Source organism: Bos grunniens, chromosome 26 (genome assembly GCF_055505025.1).
Source record: "Bos grunniens cultivar Pamir isolate PY7600 chromosome 26, Bosgru_T2T1.0, whole genome shotgun sequence".
NCBI lineage: Eukaryota > Metazoa > Chordata > Mammalia > Artiodactyla > Bovidae > Bos > Bos grunniens.
Window position 1 is genome coordinate 31,773,982 of NC_141190.1, and position 13,603 is coordinate 31,787,584.

Here is a 13,603-nt window from a genome sequence, read left to right on the forward strand (position 1 = left end):
GGCTTGGCATTTTGATTCCCCACCTTTGAAGCTTCAGACTTGGCATGTCTACTAACAAGTAGACTGGTAGTAGTTTGAGGCTCCTTGAGTCTTAGACTTTGTCACTTTGGCCTAATAATGACCACCAAGACTTATTCTACTAGTTTATCTGTCCCACAGAAGTGTCCCTCTGCCAGATACCAAGGCTGGATTTGCAGACTGTAGAGGTGTCCAGATAAGTAAGTACTCTGGGAAAAGCAGTTGCAGATAATCAGTGTCGCCTTGCCAAGGCTGCCATAACAGAGTACCGCAGACTGGGTGACTTAAATAAGAAATCACTTTTTTGGTCACAATTCTGGCGTCTGTGAGTCTCAGATGAATGTGTTAGCAGTGTTGGTTTCTTCTGAGGCCACTCTCCTTGGCACATAAATGGCTGCTTTCTCACTGTTTCTTCACATGGTCTTCCCTCTGAATATGTCTGTCTCCTAATTTCCTCTACTTATAAAAACACCAGTTACAGGACTTTCCTGGTAGCCCAGTGGTTAAGATTCCACACTGCGAATGCAGGGGGCATGGGTTCGATCCCTGGTTGGGGAATGAAGATCCGCCTTGCTTCAAGGCATGGCAAAAAAAAGAAAAAAAAATTAAACACCAGTCACATTCAGTTAGGGCTCCCCAAATGACCTTATTTTAACTTAATTACCTATTCAAAGACCCCATATCCAAATACAGTCGCATTCTATGGTACTAGAGGCTACGACTTGAACATATGAATTTTAGGAGGGTGTAATTCAGCCCATGGGGTTTTCCAGATTACACTGGTGGTAGAGAATCTACCTGCCAATACAGGAGATGAAAGAGACTCATGTTCGATCACTGGGTCAGGAAGATCCCCTGGAGCAGGAGGTGGCAACCCAGTCCACTCTATCATTGATGACAGAGGAACCTGACGGGCTATAGTCCATGGGATCGCAAAGAGTCAGACATGACTGAACGGCTGAGACTAATTCAGCCCATAACAAGGACTTTCTACTCCTGTCCATATTTCTCAGGACCCTTCCCCAGAGTGACTTTTTGTCTCCCAGGCAGTGACAGGCTATGGCGAATTCCACTGTGCTTTTCTGATTTGAGGTTCAGGTCTTTCTATCCCTGCTTTATTCATCTTCAAAATTCAGTAGATGTTTCAGTAGAAAAATGTCATGTGTTTGAAGCCCCTCGGTGTTCCATTTCTGTCACTCCCTCCTTGTATGTCTGCCCCAGGCTCTGTCTCACCAGTTTTCCTGCACTTGTCTCAGCATCAGCCCTCTTCCTGGGTCAAATCCAAGTTATCAGCCTCTGGCCAACACCCAGAATTTGCCAGTGTCCTCAGGGGCAGCTGCAAAACCTAGCTCAACTCTGCCATGTATGACCCCTTTGAATTTCACTCCTTCAAGTCTTCATGGTTTCTGCAGTTCTTGAATGCCTTTAAATGTATGACTTTTGCAACAAGCCTGTCAAGTTTTTCTTATTTTCCATGGGATTGAGGGCTTGTATGAATTCTTCTATGCTTTCAGGAGGCCAGATCAGTGGTTACTTTCAAGGGGAGGGATGGGTTGTGACTGATAGGTGATATGGGAAGAGTGTCTGACTTTAACACGGGAGTTGGAGTTACAGAGGTCTATTCATTGTAATAAAATTAATTGTGTTGTATAATTAGGGAAATATGTTCTGGCATGTATATTTCCAATAAAATATGTATTTAAAACAAAACAATACACAGAAGGAAAAAAATAAGTTATGTGCTGAATAGGTTTTCAAAACTCCAATGAAAAGTAGCTTTAAAGGCAAGTGAAGTGAAAGTGTTAGTCACTCAGTCATGTCCAACTCTTTGTGACCCCATGGACCACCAGGCTCCTCTGTCCAAGGAATTCTCCAGGCAAGAATACTGGAGTGGGTCACTATTTCCTCCTCCAGGGGATCTTCCTGATCCAGGGATTGAAACAAGTCTCCTGCACTGCAGGTGGATTCTTTACTGTCTGAGCCACTAGGGAAGCCCCTTCCTAAAGGGGTTCCGGTTCTTCCCTCTGTTTCTCTGCTCTTGGATTCCTACTCTTTCTCTATCTTTTCCTATGAGGAACTCCACTCCTCTTAATGTTAGGTGATTGGCAACTTAGTTGCCTCTGTCTTATGGTAGAATTTCCAAAGCCTGAGTCCTTGTATCAGGAATGGTTTGCTAGAAACTTGGTGGGACAAATGGAGATACCTGCTGGCATTCCAGGATGGAATGGGAAGGGAAGGAAACTAGAGGCTCTTGGACTCACAGGCTTGGGTGGGGACAGATGATATCTTCCTTCATGCTTTTCCTGGCAGGATGGTTTGCAAATACATCTGCTTAATTAACTTCATAGGTGTGGATCCACATGCATACCTCCATCTCTGAGGACATTATTAGTTCTCAAGGACTGTACATTCTCAAGTTATGAAAGGAAAAAAGTAACTTCGGCAGTACCTGTAAGCTGCACAGTCCTTCCTTTCCTGCAGTTAGTAAATCCAATTATGATTCTTTCCTCCTTTCAGATGGAAACCTTTGGGGCCTGCTGGAATAAGGAAAATAACAAATGCCTCTGCATAAAGGCTTTCTCAGTTGCACAAAGAAACGCTGTGAAATGTCTAGTCCAGAAGGGGATCCTCCACCCCAGTCTCCATTTGGGGACGGTTTAGTTATGACTGTGGTAAGTGCAGCACAGGCGACATATGAAGTGTCATGGGAGTGAATTAAAAGGGCTACACTGGGACTTCCCTGGTGGTCCACTGGTTAGAACTCCGTGCTTCCGCTGCAGGGGGCCTGGCTTCCATCCCTGGCTGGGGAGCTAAGACCCTGCATGCTGATGCCAATCCTGCATACCCCAGCCAAAGAAAAAGCTACAAAAAAGGGATGCCTTAGTGGGAGACTCTCATGTTGGGCCCATGTGTGACCTCCAGCTCTGCTCTCAAGGCCACTCTGTTCATGTGCCCATCATCCCAGGTCTGGGGTGGTTGGAGTGGAGGTCTGGCTGATGTCAATGGCTGAGTCATTTGTCTACTTGGATGCTCGGTGCCTCTTCCATGGTGAATGCTTTCTATTTGGCTTCAATGTGACATGCAGGTTTCTTTGGTTCCACACCAAGAGGTCCATCCACATATCTCTACTATGGATATCCTTATTATCAATCTTTCCAATTTTTTCCCTTCTGTGTTTCTGAGCAGCCATCCAAGAAATATGTCCTAATCTTGAGCTGCTTCTTTTTCCACACAAAGTGGATAACCAAGTACATTGATCACAGTTTCACCCAATGAGAAAGTTTTCACTCTTTTCTGTCTGTCAAGGCCACTCCTGTAGTGTAGCAATTGCCCGTTGTTAGCACGCACCCACATACCAAGTTGACCCACTTAGAATCTAAGCTTGGGTTTTTGCTGGCTATATAGGACCTTCTCTGTGGCCATATGTGCAACTAGAGGTGCCACTTATCCAATTGTGGTAGGTAACGTGGGACTTTGGACTACCTGCCTATGCAGATTATTTGTGCTGCTTGTCCTGCTCTGTCTGATTTAGTCCAAGACGTATCACTCCTGTATTATGGATGGGCTGCTGCTGCATCTATCTGACTCTATGACTTATTGGACTAGCATAATAAGCTCATAGTGGGCAGTTATGGACACATGGTCATTTGGTGCCCCATGGTCAAACATTCCATCTCTACCAGGACCCAATAATGTGAGAATAGTTTATCCTAATGTGTATGTTTCCCTGTGGATGTCATGTTCCCAAACCCCAGGGCCTGGATTGTGGTTTTCCCACTGATACCTTCTATAAAATCCACACAGCATGTTTCCCTCTACATAGATACATCTGATTCCCTCAGGGTCCATGGGGCCATATGGTTCAATTTACAGGGATGTTTTTATTGCAGCCTAGATGTGCTGCAGGGCTCTTTCCTGTTTTGGCTGTACTTAAAGTTGGCATCTTTCCATGTCATCCAGTCTACAGGTGGAGCAATATGCTTGGTGTGGAATGTACTTTCTCTAGAAATCAAAGAGGTCTACCAGATGCTGTGCTTCTTTGTGGTAGGGGATGCAAGATGAAGCCATTTGTCTTTTACTTTGAGGGGAAATCCAAAAGTATACTTTTGATCATTAGACACCTAGAAACCTTTCTGAAATGGGAGATCTTTGAAATTCATAGGGTTTATCTCCCATCATCCCTAGCAATATATCTTGCCACCACCTCTAGCACTGCTATCACTTCTTGCTTGTACTGCTCAGTCAATGTGATGACATCAATGTAATGGATCAGCGTAACATTCAGTAGGATATCCCCAGAGTCCAGCTCTCCTTAGACTGTATTATTACAGAGGGAAAGAGTTAATATAGGCTTAGGGCAAAACTCTGAGTATCATTGTCTATTTTTCCTCTGCATATAGTCCCTCTGACTCTCACACTCAACTTTAGCTATTTGTTGGCCACTTTTAGTTTCTCTTCATCCCCAGCAGGATATCAGTACAACTTGTTGGTATCTAGCCAACTCTGCTGTCCTTGTAGGTATTGGTTCCCCCATATCTTTGAAGTGCCTGGATTATTACACTAGCAAGGGCATCCTTCTCCATCAAGACATTTTCTCAGGTTACCACGATGAATCTTCAACAGTTGGGCCACCAGCTTCTGCCAGGGACTATTCACATCTCATGTCCCACTCAGGATGAGATTCCCATTATCAGCTAGGTAGTGATTGTGCCCATCCCCAGCTTTCTCAGATCACTTCCGGCACCACCTGGGTCAGTTCAGGTTCTCTGAGAATAAGACACCAAGATGGGATTAGATGTACACAAGAGATTTGTTGGAAGAAACAACTGGGAAGGATAAAGAACGAAGGAGCAGCAGAGAGCAGATTGAGACCTCAGACCTCAATACAGGGCTGACATCTGAGAAAGAAGAGGGTAGAAAAGAGGATTAAGGCTAAAGAGTACCAACAGTGAAGTTCTGGCCAGACCATTAAGGAGTCCCTGAGCAAGGTTACCCATTGGAAGAATCCTTGCCTAAGGCCATGCAGCCAATGACCTTGAAGTTGAGATTTGAACTTGGAGTATCCAGAGTGCGTGCTGTTCTCATTCCACCATAGCTGCTGTAAGCTTTCTTCCACTAGTTAGAACTGGCAGTCCCCTGCCATTTGGGGCTTCTCTCTGTGGTTTCCATAGAACTAGACTCAAGGTTGTATTTTTTTTCAAGTTCACAACTCCTGGATCTTGTGTCTTAACCAACTCTCATCACATATTCAGCTCTTCTGTTCCCCTGCTGTCAGGAGACTCTAGAAAACTTGGATAAAAAAGACTGAGGAGCATGTTGTTTAGTTGCTAAGTCCTAGCCAACACTTTGTGACCCCATGGATTGCAGGATGCCAGCCTCCACTGTCCTGCACTATCTCCCTGAGTTTGCTCAAATTCATGTCCATTGAGTCGGTGATGGTATCTAATCACTTCATCCTCTGCTGCCCTCTTCTTCTGACTTCAATCTTCCACAACATCAGGTTCTTTTCCAATGAGTTATTTCTTCTTACCAGGTGGCTGACGTATTGGAGCTTCAGCATCAGCCCCTCCAATGAATAGTGAGGGTTGATTTCCTTTAGGATTGACTGATTTGATCTCCTTGCTGTCCAAGGGATTCTCAAGGGTCTTCCCAGCACCAGAGTTCAAAAGCATCAGTTCTTTGGTGCTTGGCCTTCTTTATGGTCCGACTCTCATGTCCATACAAAACTGCCAGAAAAACCATAGCTTTGACTATATGGACCTTTGTAAGTGGGGTGGTGTCTTTGCTTTTTAATATGCTTTCTAGGTTTGTCATAGCTTTCCTTCCAAGGAACAAGCGTCTTTTAATTTCATGGCTGCAGTCAGCATCTGCAGTGACTTTGGAGCCCAAGAAAATAAAATCTGTCACTGCTTCCACTGGTTTAACTCAGATTAGTGATGAGGACTGAGTTGACACTAAGGAGAGGAAGTAATATAGAACTTGAGTTTTATACTGTCTGTTCCAACACACACATATCCATCCTATAGACATCTCTGCTCATTCTTGACTCAGTGAAGGTAAGATCTGGCAGCATCATGGATAAAGATAGGTGGTTCTATAGGGTCTATTGGTTCTAAATCTCTCAGCAACCCTGTAGGATGGAAATGATGTTTTCAGAATCACAAAAATAGTTACAGATGGAGAAACTGAAGTACACATTAGACACATTAAGTAACTTGCCATTCACTGAACTACTCAATCAGTGGTGGTTCTAAAATTTAGCACAATTGAAATAACATTAAAAAAGTCACCCTAGCACCTACTGTCATAAGCCTACCTCCCTTCACATCCCCTTCACTTCACGGAATGCAGTCTTACAGAGAGGAAAAAGCATAAGCTCTGGAGTTAGGCAGACTTGGGTTCTAAATGTCAATTTCCACACATGTGTCCTTAGGCAAGTTAAGCTCTCTGAATATCAGTAAAGAGAGTTAATTATACCTAATCTATAAAATTGACAAAATATTTAAATTTGTGCATGCAAAGGGAGCTAGTACAGGCTGAATGGGTGTTAGGGGCTTAGAAATATTCATTCCCATCTTTGGGAGAGTTTGTTATGATGGACAGATCTACCTCCTCCATCTCCCAAGGCAGTGAGCAGCTTATCAACAGAGGCCTTCCATGACAAAGTGCTTCTGTGAATCTGAGAAATTGAGGCCTCACCGTGTGTCAGCTTTGAGGTTGCCACTTGGAAGGCAGTTGTATCAATGTGTGTGAGTTGGTCAATCGTGTCTGACTCTTTGCAGCCCCATGGACTGTAGCCCACAAGGCTTCACTGTCCATGGCATTCTCCAGCCAAGGATATTGGAGTGGGTTGCCATTCCCTTCTCTGGGGGATCTTCCCAACCCACGGATCAAATCCAGGTCTCTTGCATTGTAGGCAGATTCTTTACCAGTTTAGCCACCAGGGAAGGAAGCCTCAGTTGTATCAACAGCAGTTAATTTCCTCAGTCCTGGTTTTCCTGTTAATTATTCTGAAAATGTACTCACATTCTGTCAACAAGACTGTTTTCAAAATCGCAGCCATTTTTCATCCTTAATAAAGTCTCCTTCCTGTCTCTCCCTTCTGTTTCACAGTTGCTAACATCTTAATCCTGGAGAATTGAAAGAATATGGAAAAATAGAAAGTAGAGAGCTCCTTTCTCCACATTCTCCAATCAAAATTACTTCCTAAATGAGGAACTGACCTCTCCTTTATCCTCAGATGCAGCAACTTCACATTCTCTGCCTTGTTCCATCTTCACACCAAGGTTCCAAGTCAGCTGTGATGAGGGTATTCCCACTTTAGATGTGAAGAAGTTGGTGCTGAGAGAGGTTACTTACTTTGGCCAAGATCACACAGTAAATTTTACCAGAGTTAATCTTTGAGTCCAGTCTGTCTGATATAAAAATCCAGCCTAAAATCACACACACACACAGGTCTGCACCCACAATTTACTACATCCTGTGTCTGATCTATTGTGTGGAGAAGAAAGAACCTCTTTTCTCTGTCAGCTCACGTCCTCCATGTCCACCATCTCCCACTAATTCTAGTAAATGCTCAGGAAGCAGTAGTTGTGAGTTAATTTTATTTCTTTGTAGACAAGAAAGGTTTTGTGTTCAACACAGTCTAAAGAGATCAGGTCAGTGGCCTATCTCAAAAACAGTAATGACATTAATTTAGTATGATTAGAAGAATCAAAAGCTATTTCTATTTGTGAATGGGGACCATGCCATTTACTTTCTCTGGATCCCCAAAGAGCTGTGCCCTCACAAATTAATGAGATAAAATGCAACAAATTAGGGAGCATACCGGTGCTGAGAAGGTTCTTCGCAGCAGGTTAGGGACTCATCTCAGCACTACCATTGAGTACTTATGTGACTTAGCTTTACTGAGCCCCAGTTTCCTCACCTCTAGAATGAGAAGTTGAGCAGGACAGCCCTCCAGGTCTTGCAGTCTCTGGGTCTATGGCCTTCAGCCATGCCTTTGAGACTATGGTATCTTCTAGCATGTCTCCATGCTTGGGGACAGGCTCTTGGCATTAGTATGCCTCTCTCATTAGACATCCCCATTGCAGGGCAAAGGCACCTTTTATTTTCTGCCATTTCTGATAGTGCAGATTTTAAAATCTAAAGGAGTCTCTTCTCCCATTTATTCTTTTTGCAAAGAAATAGGTTCTTCTATACAAAGAAGATGAAGTCTCCTTGCCGGGGTCCAGCCCCGATGGATCCAGGGAATTCGAAGCGGGGACGTCGTTGGTGAGGATCAGGAAACAACTGCTTAATTAAACGTTAATTAAGGATATAGAGAGTAATAGAATAAGGATAGCTCAGTGAGGAAATTCAGTGGAAAAAAGAGGCTGAAATAAGGATAGCTCAGTGAGGAAATTCAGTGGAAGAGAGAGGCTGAATAATTCAGCCAGAAGGTGAGAGAAAGAACAACATGGGGAGACCAAGTTTCCGTTAACAAGGCCCGCACTTTATTTTTCAAAATAGTTTTTATACCTTAAGTTATGCATAGAGGATAATGGGGGAAGGGGTAGAGTCATGCAGTAAGCCAGGCTTTCTTCCTGCAAACTTATCATATGCAAAAGTTTAGGTGATTTGCATCATCTTCTGGCCCAGAGGCCTGTTAACATTTTAAGACCCTTTCTTCAGAAAACTTATTTTTCTCTAAAGGTGATTAGGCAGGTGCCACCCTCCAAAAGCATTAAAGTTGAATTCCTATAGGGCAAAGGTGTGGTGGGCTACAACAAAAAAGAATTAACTCAAGGGTCCAAGGTTACAAACATTAACGCTACTACTTACACCAATTATATTAATCAATACACGCCAGGGACACAGTAGGTAAGGGATATGGAGACTTAGCAGCAAACATTGGCCCAACAAGTGAAAAACCTTTCACCAATACAATTTCTAATCAATCTTTTAACTACTCAAAGAAATCTGTGTTTAGACAGTTTAGAACATCTCCTGCCTCTCACAGTTGGGAGGCTCTGAACAATCACATGTGGCTGGAAAAACCTATTCAGGCAGGCTAGAGGATTTCCAAAGGAGTTTGTAGGTTGAAGCACTGTCACACCCAGGAATTATTAACTGGAGCTGTAAGCTAACTCTTTTTTCAGAGAGAGGTAGTGGGGGACAGCCCCCCGTAAAGTCAGAGGTGTAGGTGAAAGCACAAAGCAGAAAGTAGGCAGACTCTGGTTTTGGGGGTAGATGCTCAAGAATTTCCAGGGGGACTCCTGAGGCTTGATCCCGCCTTTGCGTATGCCAAGCCTCCTTCCTCATGACCTTTGCCATCTTCCCCAAAGATAGTAATACATATTACTATTCCTAAATTTTTCAGAATCCTATTTCTGAGTGAGATTCTGAAGGTTACTGCCAAGTAACCCTTCCTTCAAAGAACTCTAATGGGCAAGATGGAGTCAATACTACTTCAGTCAGAATAAAGTCTGTTCTGGGGTTCAACTGTGAGGGAAATGATGTTCAGAGGCAACCTTTAGTTTTCCTCTAAAGGAAAGGTAAAGGATTTTATTTTATTTCTGAGGGTGAAGGAAGTTATTGTTGGTATCTTGAAGCCATCTTTGTCCCAGATGAGAGTCAACTCCCTGACCTGTTAAATGAGCTTTAATTACTAGGAATGTATGCAAACATTTCTTAAGTGCATCTGTTTAAAGAGCTTTTGATCAGAGATGGAGCCAAACTCTGGAAAAGACTAATATATTAAATGCCTCTTTTTCCTGAAGGGAGAGAATAACTGATGATTCCTGATGCACATCATGAAGGTTGTTCTCTAAATGGTAATGAGGCATCACTAGGTAAACGTTGGCTGGGAATCATTGGGAAATAAAACATTTCCATGCAGTCCAATCCAAGGGCATGGGTGACCTCAGGGAAGAGAGACTCATCTGAAGAAAAGGGAGGAACCAGATACAGCAGTAGAGACAAAGTGCTGGGGAAGAAATTCCAGACCTGGTCAGATCTGGTGAGCCTCAGGCTGGGTAGAGGCCAAGGATATCATGCACTTCCCAGAACAAGCAGAGAAAGATGCTCGACTCTCCTGCTTTACTGGTCTTGTCCCAATCTTTTGCCAGCATATCATGGAGAAGAGTAACAGTGGACGAATCTGGCACGCCATTTCTGTCAATATAGGAGACAAACACAGGAGGCTCACTGTGAGAAAGAAAGGTCCTTGCTCCAGGGTGGCTCTGGGACCTGGTGTCCTGTGCAGAATGCAACCTGCACAACCACGCATGGCAGTCCTGGCTCCTCACAGCCCCTCAGGGATGCTATTTCTTTACTTATTTATTTGACTGTGTTAGGTCTTAGTTTTAGCACTTGGGATCTAGTTCCCTGACCAGGGATTGAACTGGGGCGCCCTGCTTTGGGAATACAGAATCTTAGGCCCTGGATCACCAGGGAAGTCCCTGACATGTTTCTCTTGAATCAGGAACTTATCCTAGCCTGGAGCACTCTCCACCCACCCACTCCTGCACTTTGCTACCCTGCTGCACATTCACCTCCCTAATGTCTGCTCAGACATTAAGGAAATGGCAACCCACTCCAGTACTCTTGCCTGGAAAATCCCATGGACGGAGGAGCATGGTAGGCTATAACCCACAGGGTTGCAGAGTCAGACATGACTGAGCGACTTCACTTTCACTTCAATGTCTGCTCAGACATCACTTTCTTAAGTTGCAGCCTGGATAGGTGCCTGGTTTAGGTGTCCCTGCCTTACCACTTGTAACTGAACACATTTGCCTATTCTTTGGATCTTCCCTGTGAGCTGGGAGCTTTTAGAGACCCCTGATGGTGTGGTTGCATCACTTCAGGGCTATCCACAGGGCTGCTCACAGAGGGAGCACCTGGTAAATGTTTGCTGAAAATTGAAGGGAAAGGGAAAGGGGGGAGAGACAAGAAGAGAGAAGTAAAAAGAGAAGAGGGCAAAGGAGAGGGGGAGAAAGAGAAGGGAGAAGTGGAGAGACAGAAAGACTGAACAGAGCTGGGTTGCCCAGGAAGTGGATCAGGGCAGCCCCGCTGGCTGCCTGTCTCAATGTCCTTCTCTTCCTTCACCCCTTCTTCCCCCCATCACGACACGACACCCCGTTTAATTAAATTCTGTCTCCAACAGAACTAGCTTGGGCCAAACCTCCTCATCTACAAGAAATGTGCCAAGCCTGGGCCCTGCTTCTCTCCTCTCGCAGAACTGTGACCTAGGATTTCCAGCAACAGTGTCAACGTCCAGACTGATGGCAGTGGGTTTGAGCCAGCTAAGACCCCGGGTCGTGGGGGGGCTCCTTATTTGAGTTTCGCAAGATCCTTTTAATCCACAGAGAGCTAGGAGATTCCTGCAGGCTGTGTGGGCTGCAAAGTAAATTGTTTTTCAAGCTTATTGAAGGCACCTCCTTGGGGAAATATCCTCTTTCTGCCTAAGTTGAGCCTCACAGTCTTGCTCTGGGGCCTCCTATTTAGTGGAAAAGGGAGGGGTTTTTGGAAAAGGGTTTGGGGTCAGGGGTCTCCTTTCAGGCTGATAAGAGAGAAATTCACTTGCTTGCTGGGAGGGTTGAGAATTTCATTTAAGTTTTCATTTAAACTTGTGACTATTAACTGGCAACAGCATTACCTGGGGAGCTGGTTTAAAAATGAGCAGGTCAAGGTCCTGGCTCCATGGACTCTGATTCACTGGGTTTGGAGGGGTCTCTGCGATTCTGCCTATTGAACAGCCCTCTTCCTCCTGCTTAATTCTCCTTCAGAGCCTCAGGGAGGGCCTGGCCTGGGGAAGGCTGTGGGCTGGCAGCTCTCAGTGCAGGGAAAACTCGGTGGCTGACTTGGATCCTGTAGGAGCAGGAAAAGGGTTGGTGGAATCTCCAGCCACATAGCTTCTGGGGAGTGGGGGGACACTGACCATTTTTCACTTAGTGGGTTAAAATTCTGTTTGCACCTGAGTTTCCTTTTCCCTGGGACTCTTCCTTCTTGCTGGAAACACTGACACTGGCCACACCACATCCCCCTTACATTTTTTTTTTCTTTCATATCATCTATTTACTCATTGGCTGTGCTGAGTCTTTGTTGCTGTGAGCGAGCTTTCTCTAGTTGTGGTGTGCAGCGTTTTCATTTTGTTGGCTTCTGTTGCTGCAAACATGGGCTCTAGAGTGTGTGGGCTCCACTGGTTGTAACACATAGGCTTAGTTGCCCTGAGCCATTTGGGGTCTTCCTGGACCAGGGGTCAAGCCCATGTCCCCTGTATTGGCAGGGGGATTCTGCACCACTGGACCACCAGGGAAGTTTCCCCTTATGCCCTAAGGTGGCTCCACGGTGGGGTCAGATGCAGCTGTCTCCTGTACAGGCACATGGAGGTGTGTGAAGTAACAACTCCACACTAAGCCGGTTTCTCCCAAGGACTCGTAGCTACTTAGATGCTTTATTGGAGAAGAGGGTGGAGGTAAGAGGCTGAAGACCCCTCTGGTGGTTCCTAAATGTGCACCAGCCAGGACAGACTGAGAGGAAGGGGAGTGGCAAGCAAGGACGGAGGAGGAAAGCAGGATCTGGGACCCTGTGTCCTTATCTCTCTCAGCTCTTAATCAGCTGTGGGACTTGGGACCACGGCTGTCATTTACTCCTGCAAATGAAGAACCTGCTGCCGGTGAGTGCTCACTGTTGAGTTCCTTTATTCCCCACACTTGTCTTCTCTGAAGCAATGCTTTTTGTGTGTGTGTGGTTGTTTTCTCCCATCCCACATTCCCTACCTCTCCAGCTTTGTTTCCTATTTTCCTAAAAACTGCAGGAGAATTAGTGAGTTCTTTTTAAAAAAGACTTTTTAAAAGTTGTGTGCCCTTCTGTAAGCAGAATATTCAATCAGTTATTTATTGCTTTGCCTCTCTACAAAACCCAAGCGAGATGACAGATAAACCAGATCAACCGTAAGACCTTGACTCTGGGAAAGTGAACAGAACATTCTTTCCAGGCACTGCCTGCATGGTCTGGACCATTCCTGCAATGTGTCTTCCTCCACATCTGCTCCTGCCACCACAGCCTCCTCCCTGCCTCTGGCCTCAAGAGTCTTTTCACTTGCTTCCCTCTCCTGTTTAAATGGCACCAAGGTTCAGGGGCTTTTCTTGATTCAGTTGGGTCTTAGCTCGGTTTCCTCTTTAGAGAGAGTCTTTCCTCAGTGTCTACATCTTAACCATTCTCTCACTGCTCTAGGTTCCTCTTGTCATTCATTCACTAAGTCGTGTCTGGCTCTTTGAGACCCCATGAACTGCTGCACACCAGGCTTCCCTGTCCTTCACTATCTCCCAGAGATCACTCAAATTCATGTGCATTGAGTCGGTGATGCCGTCCAACCATCTCATCCTCTGTCAGCCCCTTCTCTTCCTGCCCTCAATCTTTCCCAGCATCAGAGTCTTTTCCAATGATTTGGCACTGCACATCAGGTGACCAAAGTATTGGAGCTTCAGCTTTAGCATCAGTCCTCCCAATGAATATTCAGTGTTGATTTCCTTTGGGATTGGCTGGTTTGATCTTCTTGCAGTCCAAGGGACTCTGAAGAGTCTTCTCCAGCACCACAGTT

At 45.1% G+C, this 13,603-nt stretch overlaps 1 long non-coding RNA gene across 6 annotated transcripts in view; it reads left to right on the forward strand.

The window, feature by feature from the left end:
* LOC147344332 (uncharacterized) overlaps positions 1-13,603 on the forward strand; it is a 92,647-nt gene that overhangs the window by 16,255 nt on the left and 62,789 nt on the right. The window contains exons 5-6 of one of the 6 annotated variants that reach the window (XR_015155783.1): positions 2,536-2,690; positions 7,132-7,415. The exons of 4 other annotated variants lie outside the window; for them this stretch is intronic. This is a non-coding gene — a long non-coding RNA (uncharacterized LOC147344332). Of the gene's footprint in view, positions 1-2,535; positions 2,691-7,131; positions 7,416-13,603 lie in introns of those variants that run through there. One more of the 6 variants, XR_015155781.1, reaches the window with a different exon arrangement.